General features: G+C 38.8%; 1 protein-coding gene across 6 annotated transcripts in view; it reads right to left on the reverse strand.

Annotated features, from left to right (window-relative positions):
• Positions 1-22106, reverse strand: part of RASSF8 (Ras association domain family member 8) — an 87614-nt gene that overhangs the window by 51557 nt on the left and 13951 nt on the right. For 4 of the 6 annotated variants that reach the window (XM_080575237.1, XM_080575241.1, XM_080575239.1 and 1 more), the window contains one exon: positions 15941-15996. The exons of the other annotated variants lie outside the window; for them this stretch is intronic. The gene's annotated coding sequence lies outside the window, so the exon portion shown is untranslated. The remainder of the gene's footprint in view (positions 1-15940; positions 15997-22106) is intronic. 6 annotated transcript variants of the gene reach the window in all.

Raw genomic sequence — 22106 nt, forward strand, 5'->3', positions numbered from 1 at the left:
AAGGGGCTTTGTATGTTTTCACCAATACGTTAGAGGTCGTTATTTCAAAAGTAGTTAAAAAAACTCATTAATTTAGGTTTTATGCTGATGTACAAAAGGAAGTAGAAGACAACATACCACTTTCTTGTATATGTTGCAACACAAAGTAACTCAATTTCAGTACAAGAACAATGCAAGTTTGCTAAGCAGCAGTCTTTTTGGGTAACTTGTGCCTTCAAATAGTTGGCTTTATAAAATGAACTTCAAACGTCTCTCACTGAAAGCACACAATGGATAATACAGGGTGAACGTACTGAAGTATATAACTGTTACTCATTTCACCATTGTAAAAAGTCACAGATGGCACCTGCAGAGCATGCTCTGCATGTTCAGAACATGGGGCCTGAAATCTTGCAGATTTGTAGCTTCATTCACAAGCATTTGTCCTTGTTGAAAAGGAGCGCACTCCATCAGACCTTTAACCAACATCTGTTCACCTGCCTCTCCAAGTATTTGAGAAAATCTTAGTGGAATTATAATGTTTATTTATTTGATAAGTAACAAACTGTATATAATAGCAGTAGCTGTTAAAATCAGATCTGTTTTTGTTTGGAGCCTTAATTGCTTACTTTATTATGTAGTTAATGAAAGCTATGTTTTACCTTTTTCTTGCCTTGCAATTAGAGATGAGTCAATGGAGGAAATACAAAGCTGACTTTTGCTGGTTTTGCTGTACTCCTCAGCAAGATGTTTAATCAATGCTCTTGAAGCAATCCTTCCAGTGGAATGGATTACATGGGTGTTTGGACCTTGCATAGGTGCAAGTGTAAAACGGATGTGGGAGATATAGAAAAATTTATTTCTCTATCACAAGCCATTACCTCTATCTCTAACAGCAGTAAGCAAAGCAATAGCATCTGTCACAGTAAAGAGATTACCTTACTACAAGGTTTTACAAGTTATTAGACTCCCACAACTCCCAGCTTCAGAAGTAATAACCATCTCCCATTAGGCGCTGACTGGTAGTGAATTATCATCCAGCAGAACCAGGGCCAACTAAGCACCAGCTACCAAGAAATGCCCAATCAAGAGGCCATTTACAAAAGTGAAGTCTTTGAAATTTGTTTATTTGCTAGTATAAAAGTTTTTTTGCTTTAACTACTACAAAATTTAACGTGTCAATGGCAACACAATTCTACGTTTAAAAGGACGTTAGCAATGACAAAGAAAGCAGAATTTTGTAGTCCAAGACAGCATTAGGTTTACAGGTAAGTTAAAAAAAAAAAAAAAGCTCATCTGGGATTTAGTTTCTAGTTGGCAACAACAGAATGACCATGTCTTTAAATCACCTATGATAATGATTACATCTTAAGATGCTCAGGAGAAAAAACAGGTCTAGATGAAAGATCCTACCACAAAGGCGGAGACATCCAATGAACTCAGGACTCAAGAGAAAACGTCAGGCTGCTCACCTCAAAGGTAAAAACACAAATCTGTAGACATTCTGCTTACAGCGGGAGAGAAAGAACCCAACCTGGAAGATACTTTTATGAAGCTAAACAAACTCTAAATTTACTTAGATGGTATTCATTTAAGCAGAAGCTTAACTTTGATTACAAGTCACTACATTTTTCCTGATAAGTATAACATCACTATGAAAAATAAAACCAAACCCAGCAGGTTGATTTAAAAGTCATAGCACCAACCCTTACCATAACATGAACTGCAGAACCTTCACTCTTACAGGAGGGAAGAAACAGTGACCTAGTCAACCCCTTTACATCTCAAGCCACTATGGTTGTTATACACAAATAAATCCACATGTAATGAAAATGATAAAAGCAAGTTTTCTCAAACACTATCCCTACTATTCAGTATTTTAAATCTCTGAAAAAGTTAAAATGGATGATCGATACACTTAGGTAAATGCAAGGTGTGAGATGGGAGACAGAGAAGCTATCTTTATGGTGACTGATCAAGCTTATCAGAGCAAGTAAATTAAGAAAGTAAGCACAAAAAGGTACATTACAATAAAGACGACAATGGGTTGATCACAACATAGCTTGCACAGCAAAGTGAAAAATAATCATTAAGCTTAGACTAGCTAGCCTCTCCAAGAACTGGAACAGTGGAAAGAGAAACAGTCTTTTTCATAACTCCAAGGCCTTGTCTATATGAGAACTTCAAGTTAAGAAACATATGTTTATTTTTTCCTGACTGACTTATGAAGTCCTCACATTAATTCCAGAATCAGGTCAAAGAAGAAATCATCACCTAGATTCAAACGCTTTTCCTTACAGTTGAACCACAGTTTATTTTTACTTTTGTAGAGGACAATCATTACTTAAAAGGACGTGCTCAACATAAGCTTTCAATTTCCCTTGGAAATTCTTCAAGGTTCAAAAGCAGGATTCAGATTGTGTTGCAATTAGCAGAACAAGCTGAAAAAGCATCAAGATAGGAAAGCAAGCAGCAATGAATCCTACAATGTCTTATGGTGCCTTCACACTTCTTTGGTAACTTCTCTCTTGAATTTGAAGTACTGGCTAGCAAATCCCCCAAATTCCCTTTAGAAAAAAATTCCAGGGTACCGTAACATGTGGGAGGTGTACACACACACACACACACACACTCAGCTGTTAGTTGATCTTCTGGAGTTCAAAGCCAAAGAGCTGCAAATACTTCTAAGTCAAGCACGCGGTAAAGATGCACCACTATGTTAATGCACTAACGTGAATATCAACACAAAGTTTTAATCCTTCACTGCAACAGTGCACTTCACGGAATACATGAGGCTTCAGTAGGTGCTGTCCGTCTCCCGGGGGAAGCATGAAGACCCTTAGGGGAAGTGAAAAAAAATCAGTTCCAAACACGCCCCTGTGCATCCCCCAGAATCTATCGCCATGTGAAGAGCCTCACTAGCTTCGGAGTACTGCTCAGTCACTGCAGACTAGAAGCTAAGTGGCCAAAGATGCTGTCCAAATCTGGTTAATAAATTCTTCTCCCCTCCTCTCCAAACCAAAAAAGTTAATTGGTTTCCAAATTTATTTATTTATTTATATATTTTTAAGGTAATACAAATCTAATTCATCCTCAGCCAGCATACAGCTGGGAGGAATAGATGTAAAGAAAAATGAAAATATCTCAAAATTTGTGAATGTTTTCAGTTAACACTGACTCAGATCCCATGCAGATTACACTTTTTTTCTTTTAAATCAGTCCTAACTTGCAATTTCCAGGATTTCAATAAAAAAGAAAACTTATTAAGGCCTTAGAATGGATTCTTCCCTGAAGACAAATACAACCCTTCTACACACAAAATGTAGGAATTGTCAATGACAAAGTGTGCATATTTTCAAAATCAACATTCCCAAACAATGAAAGTTTTCAAAATAGCAAATATCAAAGTTAAACAGAGGAGGCTGAACAGGATGCTTTGATCTTCTCTGAAAATGAAGACAACTTAGAGAATAACAGACACACAACTTTCTTCTAGAAAAAAGAAAATAATCCTAGCCATTTAAAAATACTACCTTGCTCCTATGTCCTAACAGTAGTACTATGAGTATACCAGGTAGTCTGGACAAAGAAACCACCAAACTACTGAGCAGAGTTCTGTGGTGACCAAACTTCATTACAAGACTGCAGTACAGTGCTGCCACTCTACATATTATTTGAGGAAAAAAGTGTATTTTTCCCCTTGTGATTGTACGCAGTTTGTACGATTTGTATGATTTATGAAAGGATCTTAAGATACCAGCTAAAAACAAATGCAATTACCTGAACAAAAGGGTACCCAAGACCTGAGCTGTCCCTTGCCAGGGTTGCTCTCCCATGACTGCCAGCTCAGGCATTTCATTGTAATACTTATACCAGCTTTTGATCCTGCAGGACTTTGGAAACAGACCACTACTGAAAATACACTACTTCTTTTCTATGCCACACCACCCCCAAACAAAACACATACAGCTCTATAAGTGTTTATTGCTTGGGCTCACCTCTACTGAAATCTTTGGAGGTCTTCAAATTGGAAAAAAAGACAAAGTTCTTGCCTGCATACTGCCTTACAAGCTAACCATCCTATTACATCACCAGGTAAACCTCACTTCAAATTGATTTAACTCAGGAGATTCTAACAATGAAGGGGAAGACAGATCTATCAGATGGGAAATATTTGATTTGGCTTTACTACTTTAAATACAGTCAATATCTTCTTTCAATACGCTTACAAGAATTTTTAGCTATTATCAGTAGCGTTAATGGTCAGATTCATTGTTCCACTGTCAGCTCCCACCTGTTACTCAAAACACTCGTCACTACCTCTTCATTTTAGAAAGGAGTCCGATAGTGTGCATGCATGGTCACTGCTCCATACGAGATGCTGGTCTTACTATTGAAGGCAATGAGAATTTAACTGAGGTCATAAACAGTAATTTTTGGTAAAGTTAATTTGCAACTGAGAACAGTAATGGCGTTTGAGCCAGCACTGGCTGGCTGAAGCCAACATATTTCAACTATTCCCAGCATAAAGGTTTCAAAATAAAATGAGGAGGGAGGAGCTGTACCTTAAACACCAACTGCTTACGTGAGACACAAGAAAAGCTGTAGGTCAGACCACATATTCAGCTAACTCAGTATCCCATCTCAGTGTCCAGAGTAAGGCTTCCAAATGCATGCAAACACTGTGGCAAGAGTTTAACAGCCTAACCACAAACAGTTTCATTGTGGAAGTGCAACACAGATTATATGAACGCTGGACAAGATTTCTTCGGACTTCTTCCATTAAAAAGGAAGATTAGAAGGGGTTACAGGCTCACATTCAAAGACTTCACCTAAAGACACCCAAAGATGACTAACCTGCTATGCAGAGAAACACCAAGCTTAAGCAGGGTAAAGCATTAATGAAGTTTGCTTTACACACACACACAGATATAAAGCACCTATCACCATATTGGTAAACACTTTTTGGAACCACTCTGATGACAGAGTAGACGACTTTAAAAGTTAGGTTACCTTTTAAAAAGCTGAAACAATGTGTAATCAAGTGGTTGATTTCAAATAGAATCCCTGGTGATTCCAGACTTGGCCCTCTGCAAGTATGAGATCAAATACACTAGCTTAAAACCCAAGCAAAGAATTTTATTCTAAAGCATTTTAACTTGAATTGAAAATGGATTAAGAGGCTGCACAAAATTACCACAGCTCAGCAGATGCGGATTAGCTTGTTAAGCTATTGCAACTCAGTATGTCAGTCCTCAGTCTCTCCATCCTCTTTTGAAAGGCTACACAGAATGCAAAAAAACAGCTAATTCACCCCTGTATTCTGAGATGATAACATCTCTGGTTGAAGAATACTTCAGCACCTCTACCCCATCCTCTCATAATACCATTCTTCCCCCGCTGTTCCCAGTAGGCCTTTGCGCTTAATTCAGATTCACTTCTTCCAAGGTAGACACAGTTTCTAATGCTGCAAAAGCTACAAGGAGCAGTATTGACAGCTTTTCCAAAGAAATCTGTAGTTGTCCTGCAACACTGATGTACTATGGTCTAACTAGAAACTGCTTTTACTCCACCTCCACGCTTATTTTCCATCATCGTTTACACAGATTACTTGATCACAATGTTTTTCTGTACTTTTACATTCTCCCTGACTTAAAAGTTTATGATCTTCTGTAGCTGTGATGAACAAAGACAGAAGTTTATACAAAGGTTTCTATATTTCCTCAGACTCTGAACATCAGTTGGTCCACTTCATTCTTCCCTTCTGCCTTACAGCAATTCCCAGAGTGACATAAGACAATTCCACCCTCATAAAAGAGACCAGCACAAAGTACTAATTATCCCTTTTATAGCATTCACTTCCAAATCAAGCAGGAAGCTCTAATTCCCACAGAGCCTCAATAATGCCTTTCAACAGGCAACATTTCACGTACTAGGTCCTTAAGGAGATGCCATATAGGCAACCTATACTTCTATTGGGAAGAATGAATACAGATATCCCCAGAAGGTCTGCCTTTGTTTTTCCTTTATCGTGCGCTTTCTTGTTGCCCCATCAAGTGAAAATCTATACTGCTTCCTTTTTAAATAAACATTCTGTGAAAAAAACACAGGTACAATTAAACATCAGGTATTATGTTAAGAATGCACCGACTCATTTGACTTAGTACTAGTGTGGTTAGGGTTTAAAACTATCACAAGCTTTAAAATGCATCTACCCTTTTTAAGATTAATCGAATACTAAGTGGAAATACCACCATACAGCTAGATGGGACAGTTTTCAACATCCTAGTGGCATCTTTTAAAACTACATTCATACATCTTTACTAGCTATTGCTGTTCACAGTCATTGAAAGATGTCAGAGTTCAGGCAACCTCTTCAGCTGAAAAGAAGAAATACATCAATGAAAATGAAAATTTTATTCAACTCCACAAAATACTATCAACCTATAGGTTTTTAATTAATATAATACAACACATACACATGATATGCAGCTGCAGTGTTTAATAGTACTCTTTACAGACAAAAAGCACAAAAAAAATTGTTCTTTAATCCAATTGACTACAGCTAAGTAAGCAATGCTAAGTAAGCATTGCAGATTGAAAGGTGGATTTCTGTAACGGCACCAACAACCTGAGTTAAGACTTCTCTGTATTTCTAGTATCAAAGTCCAACTGAAAGTATTGCTAATTAGATAATTTTTGGAGTCATGTTTTGCAGACCAGCTACAAGGGTAGCAACACTACTTAATAATCTTGACTTCCTGAGTAGATGCTCCATGCTAAAGAAAGCATGGGTAACACTGGGGGGCAGAAGCACTTTTAACTTGCCACCAACATGTATCATTTGATGTAAAAAGACATCTTTCTCCTGAAATCCAACAGTCTAGGTTAGCACTAGCTTCCTTTGCCAAGTTTATTTCAAGAATACTTTATCTAAATGTTTAGTGTTAGTCCAGATCTGTGAGGTAGGTATGGCTGCAATAAAGAGGAAGAATGGTAAATGGATTTCAAATAATTCTATACATACAGGATAATCACAGGAAAGCAAATAATTCTTGGAAAAGAACTAGAAAATTGATTCAAAGCAGTCAACTATCAAAGCGATGGAAGACCACTGGCTTTCAAACCCATGCTACTGCATTCACTACTTAAAGCACAATCTCTTGCCAGCATTTTGAGGAGCAAGTCTTCCCTTTGTACAAGTAACAGAATTCTAGAATTGATAGAAACTTTAGTAGATGATACACAGCTCTAACAACACAGAAAAAACAACTACACACACATACACCAAAAAAAGAAGAGACAATATGTAGCATATAGAGAACATGTTACTTCAAAAATTGAGTCATCTCCTCACTCAGCTGCGCTGGTAGCATTTTGCAGAAGGCAAAAGCTAGCTTTTTTTCAGCCCAGCATTCAACAGGCAGATGCAAGAGCACAGTGGCATCAGACACCACCAATGACAGCATGGAAGTGACGCACTCCTGGCTAGAGCTGGCAAGTTCACTGAGGCAGCAAAGCATTATACAACCTGATACAATTTTCCCAGTGATGGGACAAAGAGATGCTTCTGAAGTCTCCTAGGTCTTCAACAAAACACATGAAGAGCCCAGTCCCTGCCACGCACTAGATGCATGCTCATGCCAACCATGCCTTCCCCACTAGAAGGCAAACGGGGCTGCCTGCAGCCAGCCCAGCCAATAGCACCATGAAACATGGCATTTTTTGTTTAAAACGAATTTCAGAGAAGGGACGGAAATTTAAGTTGTTAGGTTCTTTAGAAGAGGTAGCTTAAATGACAAATATAAGGAGCCACAGAAGTTATTTATATTTGATGTGTAACTGAAGAAGAAATATCCAACACCACCGGCACTGACAGACAACCTTACTATTCACTCTGATTTTTCTCAGATACATTTTAGACAGGACATTCCTTTTTTTTTTTCATTTAAAAATACAAGTCTTGTTTCTGTACTCCAATTATCTGTCCTTCTTGCAATAAATCCTCTTGAGAATAACCTGATGCAGGAAAACACTTACTTTGCATAGGACATAATTCCCTATATGAGTGATTATTAGATTTTGTAAAACATGACCAGGCATCATCAAGCAATTATTTCTTTGTTACATAAAATATTTTTAGGCTAACAGACACAAGCATTGGCTCAGTCACCTCCAAAATAACCTTTATAATGGAAAAAAAGAGACTATACACGTAAGACACATTTCACTAAGTTATCATATTCAAAAAAAAATACATACATTCTTAATGTCTGATTCTTGAAAACAAATGTAAATCCATTTTTATGGTGAAGTCTTCCATGCTATCATCGCTGCAGTGTTCATAAGTAATTGTTAATAAATATATTTTTTTGAAATGGACTGAAATCAGAATCAGCATTTTCTTGGCAGTTTGCCATTAACAGATCAACAATTAGTTTGGTTTTGCACTAGCAGTGCCAGTGCTAGCAAGCTGGTGGCAATCCAGCCAAAAATTATTCTGTTTCAAGCTTGACTCCTGCCCAACATTAATTGAAATTGGTTTAGATCACCAGACAAATCACAAGATCACAATAGATCACAATAAAACTAACTGCTGTCACTTGACTATAAGAGTACATCAGACATTGGATATCACATAGCTGAAAAATGAATTTAATTTGTACATCTGCACAAGCTCTCCACAATATTCAATATTGGAGCATGTTATGTCCTAGGAAAGACCTTGATCACAGCAGCAGGTTTGCCATATATGAAGTCTGAGGTATAGGCAGCAGTCTCAGGGAAACCTGAAAGATGAGACATATCCACACTCTCATTCCCACTTGCAAATACTTGCTTTCATTCCATCGTTTAGAATTGGAAGTTAATTCACCAAAATAAAGCAATGTATCTGGAAGAGACATCTCTTGAGCATTTTTTTTATCCAACGAGAAACACAGAAATTAGACTTCGAGTTCTGAAAATTTCTCATATAATAGGTCATGTATTCTCATTTAAAATTGCAGCAATAATATATACCTTCAAAAACTTCCCTGAAAAAAAAATCCAGAACCCTGCAATGTTCTGGAGTAAGTCCTAGAAACTGGAAGATAAAGGAAAGTGCTGCTGCTCTCTTACTAGGGAGGTGAATATGGACCAAACTGGACAACAGAACTGTTTGTCACCAAAACACCCCAGTCCTAGTGCCCTCAAGTGTCTGGACACAGATCTCCACAGCTGCTGAAAGTGCTGAAAGTGCATCCTTAACTCGGAGCTGCCCTTCACAGACAGCAGACACAGTGAGTCTTCAAGGCTATACAAATGAGCTGTCTTTGACAAGCACATATATCCCTCCCCAAAGTTATTCCATTCTGGAATACCTTCTAGGAAATCTTAAAATGACTTGAAAGCAAAAGAAAATAATGAATAAATTATTAAAGCTAAATGCAAAAAGCTGTGCTGCATGTAGAAATAGAGTATGGCATTCTTTCAAACAAAATGCTGGCCATCTTAAAAATAAAGGTGTGCCTATTGGTACCTTGTAGCCAAATGGCTTATTGGGTAAACTGCAAATCAGGAGCACGGCATAGTAAGATACTTTCAAGGCAATTTTAAATTTTCATTACAGAGCCAAGCCCTGATCATCATCATTCACCCAGGCTTAAAACCTTATTTTAGTTGTTACTGTATAAAGTGGAGAGAGATAAAACATTTTATTTCCATTTGCAGCAGAAAGAAGTAATCCACACACAATTCAGTTCATTGCTTACATCAGACAGATATCAAATAAGTTCTTCCTTGAAAGTACAGAATCAACATTTGCTGGCCATTGGCCTGCTGCATCATATGAAAGCAAATATAGAGAACCCCACAAGGCAAGCTGCAATACAGATGCAGAAGAGGAACACAAATGGAAGTATAATTTTGGGCACATAGGTTGATTCTCTTAGCCAATCACATGAATTAAATACACATTACCCAAAATAAGTCTGGAACTACACACAGAAAAGTGTATGTTGTCTGCAAGGGATGGGTGGGAATCCATAAGTTTATGAAGTATGTTCATAAACCAACCACAATTACTGTTCTAAGAACTTCAGAATTGGCTTCTTATGCATATTAGTTGAAAAGCTGACCAGAAGTTGTTTCCACTTCATGGTTTTATGGTTTGTGTATGTCTCAAGCATAAGATTTAAAGCTAAGTCACCAAGACAGAAACAGTTTTTTAATCCAAGGCACGGATAAACTGATGTCACCTTCACCAGTAAAAGGAGTCTGATCTCTTCAAAATGAGTTGGAAGTAGTCCTTTTCTGAAAGAAAATATAACTGCATGTCTGCCGCTACTATATTTGCATATGTTTAAGAGATACTTAAGAGCTTTTTAATTTCACCCACTTTTACTGATAGAATAGCACACAAAGTCCCCACACAAAACAGCATTATAGTCAAGTACAAGCCCCTACCTACATTAAAGATGGAACAGCTAAATATTTAAGCCCCAGAGCAGCTTGAGAGCTTTCCTTTATATTCAGATGTGTAACGGTACAAGATTATGGGGTGATGCTAATTTTTTCTGTGCTTGTCATTCTCGACAAACTCTGATTCTGGGGAAAATACATATAATCTTAATACTAATGAGGTTATATTTTCATGCCATTAAAAGCCATTTGACCAGTACTATGTGCTAGATAATGGATCGGATCATTCTTCTTAGTAATTCAATTACAACTCCTAGACTCTTCTAAAAATAAGTAGCATAATGTAAGTAGTGTGACTACTGGTAAGTAAATTACATCCAAGAATGACGTGAATAAGAATCTTATCTCTTAGATTCTGAGTGGAAGAGATAGCTATTTACAGATATAAAGAAGTGACTAATAGCACCAGAAAACTGATTATGTTGCCTAGACATACTACATGGAGGTGAAGAAGAGAAGGGAGAAAGGGGAGAGGGGAGGGGAGGGGGTTCAACATTTATGTATTTTTGAAGTTGTTCAACTGCGTCTTAGCTTTTTTACATACACTAACCAAAATATAAATAACAGAATCTCAGGTAAAGCTGCCTGTTATGCTCACACTGCATGACCATTACATAACATGAACAAAAACACTTTTAGTGAGAAGATTATTCCCAGTCATGAGAGAAAAGAAACATCACGAGGTTTTCAATCAGTTATGATGTACTTGTATCACACACAGCTTGCTATGCAATTGATGTAATTGTGCTCATTTCTTCCTTTTTTTTTTTTTTTTTAAATCAAATCTATAACTTAGGAAAACTGAGAAAAGTCAAATAAACACAAAAGAACTGAACACTTAGGGATAAAACGAGTGGCTGAATAAGCTCCTCCCTCAGATAAGCAGCAACTGAGTAATTGCCTGACAGGACACACACATATACTGACTTGTCCTATTAAGTAACAGCTGCTACACAGGAAGAGAAGTTACAGCCAAGTTTTCTTGATGTTTTCATACCTCAAGACTCATTTAAATTCACACTCAAGGTAAGAAACACCTGCAGGAGAGAAGGAATGGTATGTGCTAGAGCAACTCTTCAAGTAGCGTTTTAAAGAAGATTAGAAGCTCCATTGCTTGGATTACTTAGTGTTTCTACATTTAACTGCAGGTAGTTTGGGAGTATATTCCTCCAGAAAAGATGTACATTATCCATGTACATTCTTAAAATTTGTCTTTAGCTTATAGACTTACTGACTGCTGGAACAGAAAAAAAACCCTGTAATTGCTGAATAATTATTGTCTTACATTTGAAAAATGTTGACATATTTCTACTTAATACAAACAAACAAGATTTCCTGGCTACACTTAAGCGATATGATTATTCAATTATGGTTACTTTGGGCTTTTTCTTCCCCACTGCTGTATTTATGTTCTAAGAAAAATGCACGTCATCTGTTCTGCTACCAGCTCCTGTTCAGTCTTTAGTTTTACACTGGCAAATGCCAACTGAATTCCTGCCAGCGCAGCAGAGGAAGAGTCCTCCATTTTCTAGAGCAAACCTGGAACCTCCTACCCGACATGACAGACAGGACCATCACAGCAGTGGTGTTCCATGTTCCCAAGACAGCTTGCCTAGATGAAATATACATAGCTCCCCATAAGCCTGGTATATTGCACCTAAACAAGCTAACAGGTTGAATCTGGAATTAAAAAGGGGATCTAGGCAGGGAGACACTGCTCCATGAGACTTCAGCTCATGAGATAAGAATATCTCCAGATTAACCAATTTTCCCTTTTCCCTCCTAAGACTTAGTTTACTGACCTCATGATTCTTAAAGAAAAAAAATAATGAACCGATACTTCTATTAAATAAAAGTACAAAAAACAGAAAGGAACTCTTAAAATTTTGTTTCTACTCATACCTATCCAGGATCGCCTGCATTCCAGCTGCATTCATAGACTATACAGCCTATACAGGTCACCTGCCCTGACCAACTGATGGCTAAATATGTTAAGCTTGAAATACCTGCCCACAGAGAAGAGAACTAGAAGACTAGAAGTTTAGTGCACCTGTTGGAAGCTCAACTGGCATCAGCATTTCTGGTGATGCTGTTCTACACACAGAATCAGGACCCAAGTACTCAGAGTTAATAGCCTGCAGAGAGATATCTTTTTTCTTTTTTTTTTTTCTTCACCCCACACTACCATACTACACCAAAGACAGAATTAGCCACAACACTCCTGGCTACAAGTGTCTAGTATAACGCGGTTTCCCCATACACTCAATACTCTTCTACTGTGTCAAGATCTTGTACATTAAAGTGAATGGTACAAGTTACAGAAATACAGAAGTGCTTTCAAATAGTAATTGGAGCAATTACAATGCTCCCTGAAACAGCTTTAAGTGGAATACTGATAAGAATGCCAAAGTCACTAGAAAAAAAAGCTTTGTTTAACCAGCTAAAGCTTCCAGATCAGAAGAGCTACTTTCTCACAACAGAGAACACTTATCAACCAAAGGATTGCTAGTTTCTCCTATCAGCTCTCGTCCTGAACACAGCTTAGCAGTACATACTTTATGTTCTCCATGGTCTTCTAAATAAACCCCATTACACTTGGAACCCAGGAGAGCCATCAGCTTCTTTGGGGCTCCTTCCAGAAGGTTTGGCCTTCATCTGCTTTCCCCTGGGGTCAGCACAGCCCTTCTGCCGGTATAAACTCCATGCAGACCGTGCCTGGGAGCTCCCGTTGCTGGCAATAGCACAAACGGACCTTAGAAAATTCTCATAAGAAGGTGATCCAGTTGAGCCCCTGGCTCACTCAGAGTGCAGATTCACGATGTTTTTAGGTGTAGGTTGCTGCTGGAACTGATATATTCCAGGGCTGGTGCAAAGCAAGGGAGGACACCTGCATTACTGCTGTCAGCTGACAAAGAACTGGAGGGAAAGCATGCAGAGGTCAGATTTAATCCTTCTAGTTGCAGCAAGCACCAGGTTTGCTTCACAACCTGTAAAACTACACCATAATGAACACCACCAGCCACCTCCCTGCCCCCCAAAATCAGGAGAGAAACTGTGATCTTATGCATTACATTGTCATTATGAACATGACAACTTAACAATTTGGTAACCTGGCACGAACTCTGAACATTTATATCTCATCTGTAAGCAGTTAAAGTTAAGTGTCTCTCAAACAAAACACATGAAATAATTCTCATTATTTCTGTCTCCATAAAAAATGCAGTGCTAATATACCAACACAACTCCTGATTTTGAAGGGGTTAGCATAAGGGAACAATTTACTCTCCCCAAAGCCAGCCAGCAGCTGAAGTTGATAAGTGAGAGCACTAAACTTCCTGTTGCCATGGAAATGGAGCTTGGATCAGTACAAACAGATTTCAGAATTTAAAACCAAACCGCTCTCCATCTTACAGTCTCTGCTCCAACAGTTGTTTTCCTGGGAACCAAGGATTAGAGACATCTGCCGTAGACACTAATGATCTAGTAATGCATCCTGCCTCGTGACTGCTCCTTTTCATTTAGAGGTGGCCATCCCCTCACAAACTATGCACCATAGTGGTCAATCACGTAGCAGCCAACCAGATACATTTACTAAACATGACAATATTCCAAAACTGCATTTCAGAGGGCAGATAGGTCACTAGTTACATGATGTTAATACGTACAAAGTAACTGCTTTACAGCCCAACTCTGAACCGTACTAAAACACGGAAGTCTTACCATGCAACACAAGCACAAGAGAATCACTGAAAATCTCATTTTTATTGTTAAAACACCCCACCACAGAGCCAGAATAGCTGAGCAAGAGAAGTGAGAGATTTCTAAACTGTAAAGATCCTGTCCTTAGGCAAGAACTGGAAAAGGTTCATTTTATCACTGCTAATCCAATGCTTCTGCAATAGCTGCTGCCCAGCACTAGAAGGGACAACTCCAACTTGTTGATTACAACTGCAGGATGCTCACTGGCAGCTAAGACAATTTACCAATGGTATTTATGGCTCCTGTTCTTTGTGTTTGGCAAGAGCAGAGCAAGAGTAATTTTTATTTCTTTTTGTAGTAGTTGCATTGATTTTGCAACTGATGACAACACTCCATCTGCTCTCAGACAGTTTGGTGCCTCTGCCAATTTCTTCCCAAACATATTGCTTTCTCCAGGCTTCACCAAGGTTGTTCTAGTTCGAACTGTTCTTTTATCAGTTTTGAAGGGGCCATTTCAAGTTGCGAGCAAGAACTTGTGGTATGAACATCTAACTCTGTGCCCTAATCACAGGAATCAGCAGACAAGTAGGTGGTACTTCAAATGACACTCCCTTCCTGCAAGATCGCCACCTCCAGATGTCTGAGGATATGGCCAATGGCTTCAACAGAGCCACTGGTTCCTGAAATAAAAAGTGTCTTGAGGCTACTTAGAAGAAGCAGAATTTAAAAAGAACCAAACCAACCCTTTATTCTAAGAAAAGCCAAAAAAAAAAAAATGCCCCATGGAAGTCAAGGTTTTGATCAGCATTTAAAAATGCAGCCAAGCAAAGTAAATTCCTCTCAGACTTGCTTCTATGGCAGAGGGGATTTTTTTTCTTATACAAATTTGAGATTCGACATTCTTACACAGCAAGCTCAATTCTACTGCAAAACAGTGTAAACTGAACAGATGGAAGGAATCGGTTTACACTTGTTTGCCCAACACCTTTCATACACAGGGTTAAACATCAGAGGAATTAGCAAAAAGAAGATTTGAAAACCTGAATATTTTAACTTAAAAGGCACTTACCAAGGCAGAAGCATACACAAATAGTTTCACTGTTTTCTCCAGCTTTTATACAATGATCAAGCTACCTTTACACCATGCATAGGGATTTACAATAAAGTTATTCCTCCCAAAATATGATAGCTCATCTTATAACAGCAGATAAGTGAAAAATAATCTCCCAAAATTCATGTACAAAACTCTTTTATCAATCCACCACAGAAAAATGGATTGCAAGGTCAGAGAATCCTGAAAAGTGCTAAGCAACAATAACTTCCAGCAGCTCAAGGAAGAATTACAAGTATTTAAACTCCCATGGGCTAAGATAAGCAGCAGTCTGCTCATCTGAATGTTTCATTTGAAAGTAGGCAAGTAGGTTAGTATGAAATGGTGTTCCCAAGCAATAATCCCAACAGGATGAATGCAGAAAACAAATGCTTTAATCCCTTTCATACAGTACAGATGTATGTGGATTCATTTACCATTAGGTTCTGCCCAGAGTCAAGGTGGGTCTGTGGCATGCAGATTGGATTAGATGATCTAAGCGCTTCTTTGGCATAACACCTATCTGAAATCATCTATCCTACCTGTTGACAGCAAGAGCTATTTTGTATGAAAATAGTTTGCTTGTAAACATAATAATCCTTTCTTCCAACAGTTTGCTTTTTCTTCTAATCTCACCAACTATGTAAATAAAGAAAAAAAGAAAGCAAATTGTGGCAGGTTAAAGAGAAAATCATCAGGTGTCGACCTTACCTGACTCCTGAAATTTGTCCATGATGCTTTTAAAACCCAGGACCACAGTGTTAAGCCTAGAAAAACAAGGGATTTGAAATAAGCCTTTTTTCTTCTCAAAGACCTACAATATGTAAGAAACTTTTTTTTCTCTAATTGTAATTTCTGAGATAATTGCTGAAAAGCTGAAAATTTTGAAACAACCACCAACCTCTTTGCACTGAGGCACTAGACTGAGATTTGTCTTTGTATCAGGAAAAAAAAAATAGACCAATTCAGTGGCTACATCAAATACAGCAGCTTGTTTTGGCAACCTAATTTTTAGAAGATCAGATTAGCTACTCAGCTTTAATACTCTTGTTTTTTGAATTAACCATCTGTTCTGCAACATTTAGAGACAGACAGACCTAGTAAAGTAGGATGTCAATCTCCAGGTCTTGGGGGATAAAACACTTCTACATATGCCAACAACAGACAAACAGATCTCAAAGCAATATTCAGCTCTACCAATCAGGAACTCACATTGCTGATTTTTGTATGTAGACTGTGGTTTCATTTTATTCAATTAGCAAGAGAAATTCAGGCCAACTCAGTACACGTCTTAATCAATTAACCCCCAAAAGGGAACAACCTTGAAAGACTTTATAACAAAAAGAGTTCCATTTACAACAGCTGTAGCTCAGATCTTAATCTAGCCCTTTTGAAGAAGAATACCAAAAATAATGCATGCTGTTCCACTGGTGCATGGTAATTGTCACTGTAAAGGAAGTGACAAATTCTTAAGTGAAAAATACAGTTAGAAAGCACCCCAAATGCAATGATTGATATTTTTAATGCATGGGTACCGTGAAAGTATGGAAGCGTCTTTTTCCCCTACTTGAAGGGATGTACAGAAGCACACAAACGCTCCATTATGTCAAGCTACCAAATACAACAGGATTTATAGGTGTTGCTTGACTAGTGAACTTTAACAGACACTTTAATCAAGTGATCCCTTTAAGGCAACACACCATCAAAGAGCCATTTGTTTCAACAGACCATCAACCTAAGTGGATAAAAGATGGCCAAAGTAGGCAGGCTACAGAAACATTTGACAAACTCAGAGTTGACAGATCTTTTAATACCCTTCTCCATCTAAAACCTGCTTCCAACAACACCAATATGTACTATGCACATTGCCTCCAATATGAAAAATGCTATGGTTTGCAACTGATACTAACTTCTGGAGATTCTGTTGTAGTGCTATGCCCTACTTCCACAGCACAATCAGTAATAAGGGCTTGTTGGTCCCAGACACTTAATTCTGACCTCCCAGACCTTCTTACTCCCTGTACAACAGCTTTGGTGATGAGCCTGGGTATTACCGTAAGGCTGGTAGCACTGCAGTACTACCAGTATTGCCTAATTCAATCCTAAATGAAAAACTGGAACACCACATCCCTATAGACGCAGGGCCTTCTACAATTAACTTTTCTGTACCCATTTGTCAAGAAAATCTCAATCAACTCTGGCAACATACTGATACAGGCCAATTCACGTGTTCTCTCATTGTTGCACACAAAAACCTGCATTCACTGCACATCTGCTTTCCGTAGCACCAATTACTGTATTTGGAAAAAAAAATGATAGTGACACAGCTCTTCTGCAGCCCACCTCAGCTAGCACTGGGTCACTGCTTTTAGGATCAGCACAATGTGTGCACATCGATGTGTTCCGTGCTCAGATTTCAACTGCAGCCACTTTTCTTTAGGTGATAGATTGTCGTTTACTGAATAAAGGTGCTAAATTATTGGCTTCTAACATAAGCCTGAAAGCAGTTAAGTCAAGTCGTACCTTTTTACCCAAATGACAAAGTGATTCCTCAAGAAACCATTCTGACACTTTGCAGTGACTCTAAATTACTACCACATTTTGATTTAGAAAATAGAGAAGTTATTAGGATTGATAATTATTGATGTATATGACTAAACAATCAGCAGGAGATGCCAGAATATACTGCAACCTAAGATTTCCCTTTAAATCTCCCATGATTCAGTTTAGGCTCTCTTAAGGGAACTTTTCATTTACTGTTCCTTAGTTAAGAAACTCAGGATTTTAAAATTCAGGTACCTACACGTAAGTAAACACATGCTGTGATGCTTATATTTGCCAGACTTAAAGAACTGATGCTGTAGTTGCTAAGTACTTTTGATTAAGAGACCATTTAGTGATCTTCGTGTTCTTAGCCCTGATAAGTTTTGTCTCTTCTCCATCTACTATTGCCATCTTACAAATTTACTTCATCTATTAGCTAATATAGTAAAACAGCAAAGAATTACACCCCCCATCTGCCAATAGCCTATTCTAGCATTGCTTTTACCAGAAAATGGTAATTGAAAGAAAGAAAATAAGGTTTTCATCTGAAAGGTACACCAATCCACATATTCCATATAGATTTTACAAATTGTGTAAAGTTTATGCAAAAGTGCTTGAAATGAAGTCTTCCTAGAACCTTCTTTTCTCCAGGCTGAACTGCCCCGGCTCTCTCAGCCCTTCTTCATAGGAGAGGTGCTCCAGCCCTCTGATGATCTTTGTGGCCCCCCTCTGGACTCACGCTAACAGCCCCACACCTTCTGGTGCTGGGGGCCCCAGAGCTGGCTGTGGCACTCCAAGTGGGGCTTCACAAGGCAGAGCATAGGGGGACAATCCCCTCCCTGGACCTGCTGCTGACCATGCCTGTGTTGCTGCAGCCCAGGGTGCAGCTGGCCTTCTGGGCTGTGCTGGCACGCACTGCTGGCTCATGCCGAGCTTTTGGTCCACCAGAACCCCCAAGTCCTCTCCGCAGGGCTGCTCTCAATGAGTTGTTCTCCCAGTCTGTCCTCATGTCTGGGATTGCCCCGGTCCAGGTGCAGCACCTTGCACTTGGCCTTGCTGAACCGCATTGGGTTCGCATGGGCCCACTTCTCAAGCTTGTCCAGGACCCTTTGGATGGCTTCCCTCCCTTCTCCTGTATCAACTGCACCATTCACATTGGTGTCACCTGTAAACTTGCTGAGGGTGCACGCAATCCCACTACCTATGTGGTTGATAAAGATATTCAACAGCACCCGTCCCAAGACAGTCCCCTGAGGGACATCACTTGTCACCAGCCTCCACCTGGACACGGAGCCATTAAGCATGACTCTCTGGGTGTGGCCATGGAGCCAATTCCTTACCCACCAATAGCCCGCTCCTCAAATCCATCTCTCCCCAACTTAGAGATAAGGATGATGTGTGAGACCATGGCAAAGGCCTTACAGGAGTCCAGGTAGATAACACCAGTGGGTCTTCCCTTGTCACCTGATGCAGTCGCTCCATCATAAAAGGCCACCTGATTGGTTAGGCACCATTTGCCCTTGGTGAAGCCATTCTGGCTGTCTCAAATGACCTCCTGGTCTTGCATGTGCTTTAACACTGCTTCCAGGAGGGTCTGTTCCACAATCTTCCCAGGCACACAGGTGAGGCTCACCAGCCTGTAGTTCCCCAGGTCTTTCTTTTTTTTTTTTTTAAAATGGGAGTGATGTTTCCTTTATTCCAGTAATTAGGGACTTCTCCTGACTGCCAACTTTATTAAAAACTGTTCTTTTGCTCCCACTTCAAAGCCTGTAGCTCAACACTGATTTAATCACAGCAGGGCAGCAGTGGGGTGTTTCTTTAAGTCTCAGTTATTACCTGTGAATTATAAACTTGCCTGGGACACAAGCTGCAGAAGTCTAAATACATGAAGGAACATGAATCCACGCTTATTCCTTTCACAAAAGAAATGGCATCTAAACAAGCACACCTCAAATTCTGGATCTATTACTAGGTATGTTTCCCCCCCACATGCACCTTAATCAAATATGCATGTACAACATTCATGAATCCGATCTCATTGCTCCTTTCTTACAGGAAAGCATGTATGTATGTATGTATATATTATATATAACTCCTTATGTCTCCCATCATGTGAATGTATACACTGACTTTTGGTAAGACTACCCTAAACAGAAGGATTTTCTTTATACTTGATGCATTCTGAATTATGATCTCTAGTGTTTACTGTGTTTATTGCCTTTTTTTAAGCTAAAAAAATCATAAGGTATTTCAATATATAATATCTGTGGCAAGTTTCCCTAGAGCATGATTTCTGCCCGTCTACTGCGTTTAAGTACAGAACCATTAAATTCCATATAAAAATTCAGCTTCTGGAAAGCTAAGAATTTACCTAAAATTTGCAGAAAGGTCACATCAACTTGTCCCATGCCAGCTTTTTAAATAAACATTCTGCATTAGCCAGAAAAATGAAGAGAAAGTCCAAGAAATTCTTTATTAATCCAGCCGAAGTTCTATGAAGATAAGTGAAAAACTTTACCAAAACCCACTTAAGACCGCGGATGCATGGTGGTTGCATGGTACAAACACCTCTTAAAAAAAAAGAGAAAATAACATCACAGAATTTGTCAGGCTGGAAGAACCAGTGAGAGCCTCTTGCTCAAAGCAATACCCACACTCAATTCAGACCAGGTTGCTTTCACCAAGAGCTGAAGATGGAGAAGTTTCTCCAGAAAATGAAACTTGTGACTCTTTATGTACCTAACACCTGACCCTAACAATGATGCACTTCAGAAAGCACTCAACCTAGCCTCAAGCCAGTGACAAATCCTGACCTTTTTCTTTGTTAAGTACTTTTACACTTAATTAAGTTCAGAGCCATTAAGTTACTCCAGTTTTTCAAAACATTTTAAAGGCTTTTCTTAAAGCACAAGTACCACCCCAATATTAATGCTTAATGCATTTTTAATCAAGTTATATTCACTTACAAGTGAGTCACTGGTAAATCTATACAAGCAGAGTTGTAGCCTAGTCTCAGAAGACAGCTAGCGTTCTGACTCATTTTAATAAAGCTACTGGGTCTCTCACAGCCAGGAAGCAGTGTTTTTAAGTAGAATAAATCAACTTGAATTTCACGTGAATGACATGGAAATAAATTTGCATATTATTTTTAGTGTGAATTGTCAATTTATTTCCCTAATTTGAGATACCATACAAATCAGTACAAACTCAAACAGACAAAAGCAAGCTTACACAAGAAGTGATTTGTACACAATATTTGTTTGTGGATGTTGACTTGAATAGAGTCACACCAAGTCACTGTTTACTTCATTCTCTACCACCTACATCTGATTCTTCAGATACACCCAATCAATAAAGGCTGAAGCTTAAGAGCATCTCACAAATACCAACATACAAAAAAGGCAACATATGAGAATAAATGGCATGTAGGAATGTGTTACTTTGTCACTATGCTTAAATAAACCCGTGCTTTAGGCTTAAAAATAAAAAAAACTGTTAAGCGTGTAGGCTTGTTTCAGATACAGATCCCAGGAGGTTTAAGAAAGTCAACATAGGTGATTTGAGATGGTTGGGAGTTTCAATACTCAATGAACAAATACTGGCAAAAAAAAAAAAAGAGAAACTGCCATCATGGTATCTATCTTTGAACATTAACCCATGATCACAAGACTGCATCTCCTCTTTCCAGACTGCTCTCCAGGTCAAAAAGTGACAGCATAAGGATAGACAACTTGGTACCACACAATTCTTCAACAGGAGCAGAGAAGGCCAGAAGACAGGCTTCTTTCCTGATGGACTTCCAACAGCACAAGAGACTGCAAAGACATCCTTGCGCTCCCATCAACAAGTACTAAGGACAAGGTCCAGGTAAGTGAACCCAGTTCAGGTGGAGAAGAAAGTTCCAGTCACTTCCCACAGGTGATACTTCCTCAAAGATCTCCCAGGCAACTCATTCTGCAGAAGCTTATGCAAAAATTCACCATATATCTTTATGCTCCCAAAGAAAGTTGATTTTGGATTAAGATATTACAATCCATGCCAGTGGAGTTATGAATAGAAGTCTTAAATAAAAATATGCACGCAAATAAAGCAATAAAGATAGGTCATTTTAAGATTTTGGAATAACTGAGAATTGAAGCAAAAACCTGAAGTTTGCATAGGAAGAGAGGCACATGTAGGCACAAGACACCAATTCAGACACATCAAGCCTCTGCCTTGGGTTCACACATTGTCAAATCACCCTGAGGAAAGAAGTACTACTAGTGCAAACAGTACTGTTACAAATTTCATAGGTGTGCTTGGCTATAGTTTCAATGAAATTAAGTCACATGAG

Source organism: Anser brachyrhynchus (genome assembly GCF_964034855.1).
Source record: "Anser brachyrhynchus genome assembly, chromosome: 1".
NCBI classification, from domain to species: domain Eukaryota; kingdom Metazoa; phylum Chordata; class Aves; order Anseriformes; family Anatidae; genus Anser; species Anser brachyrhynchus.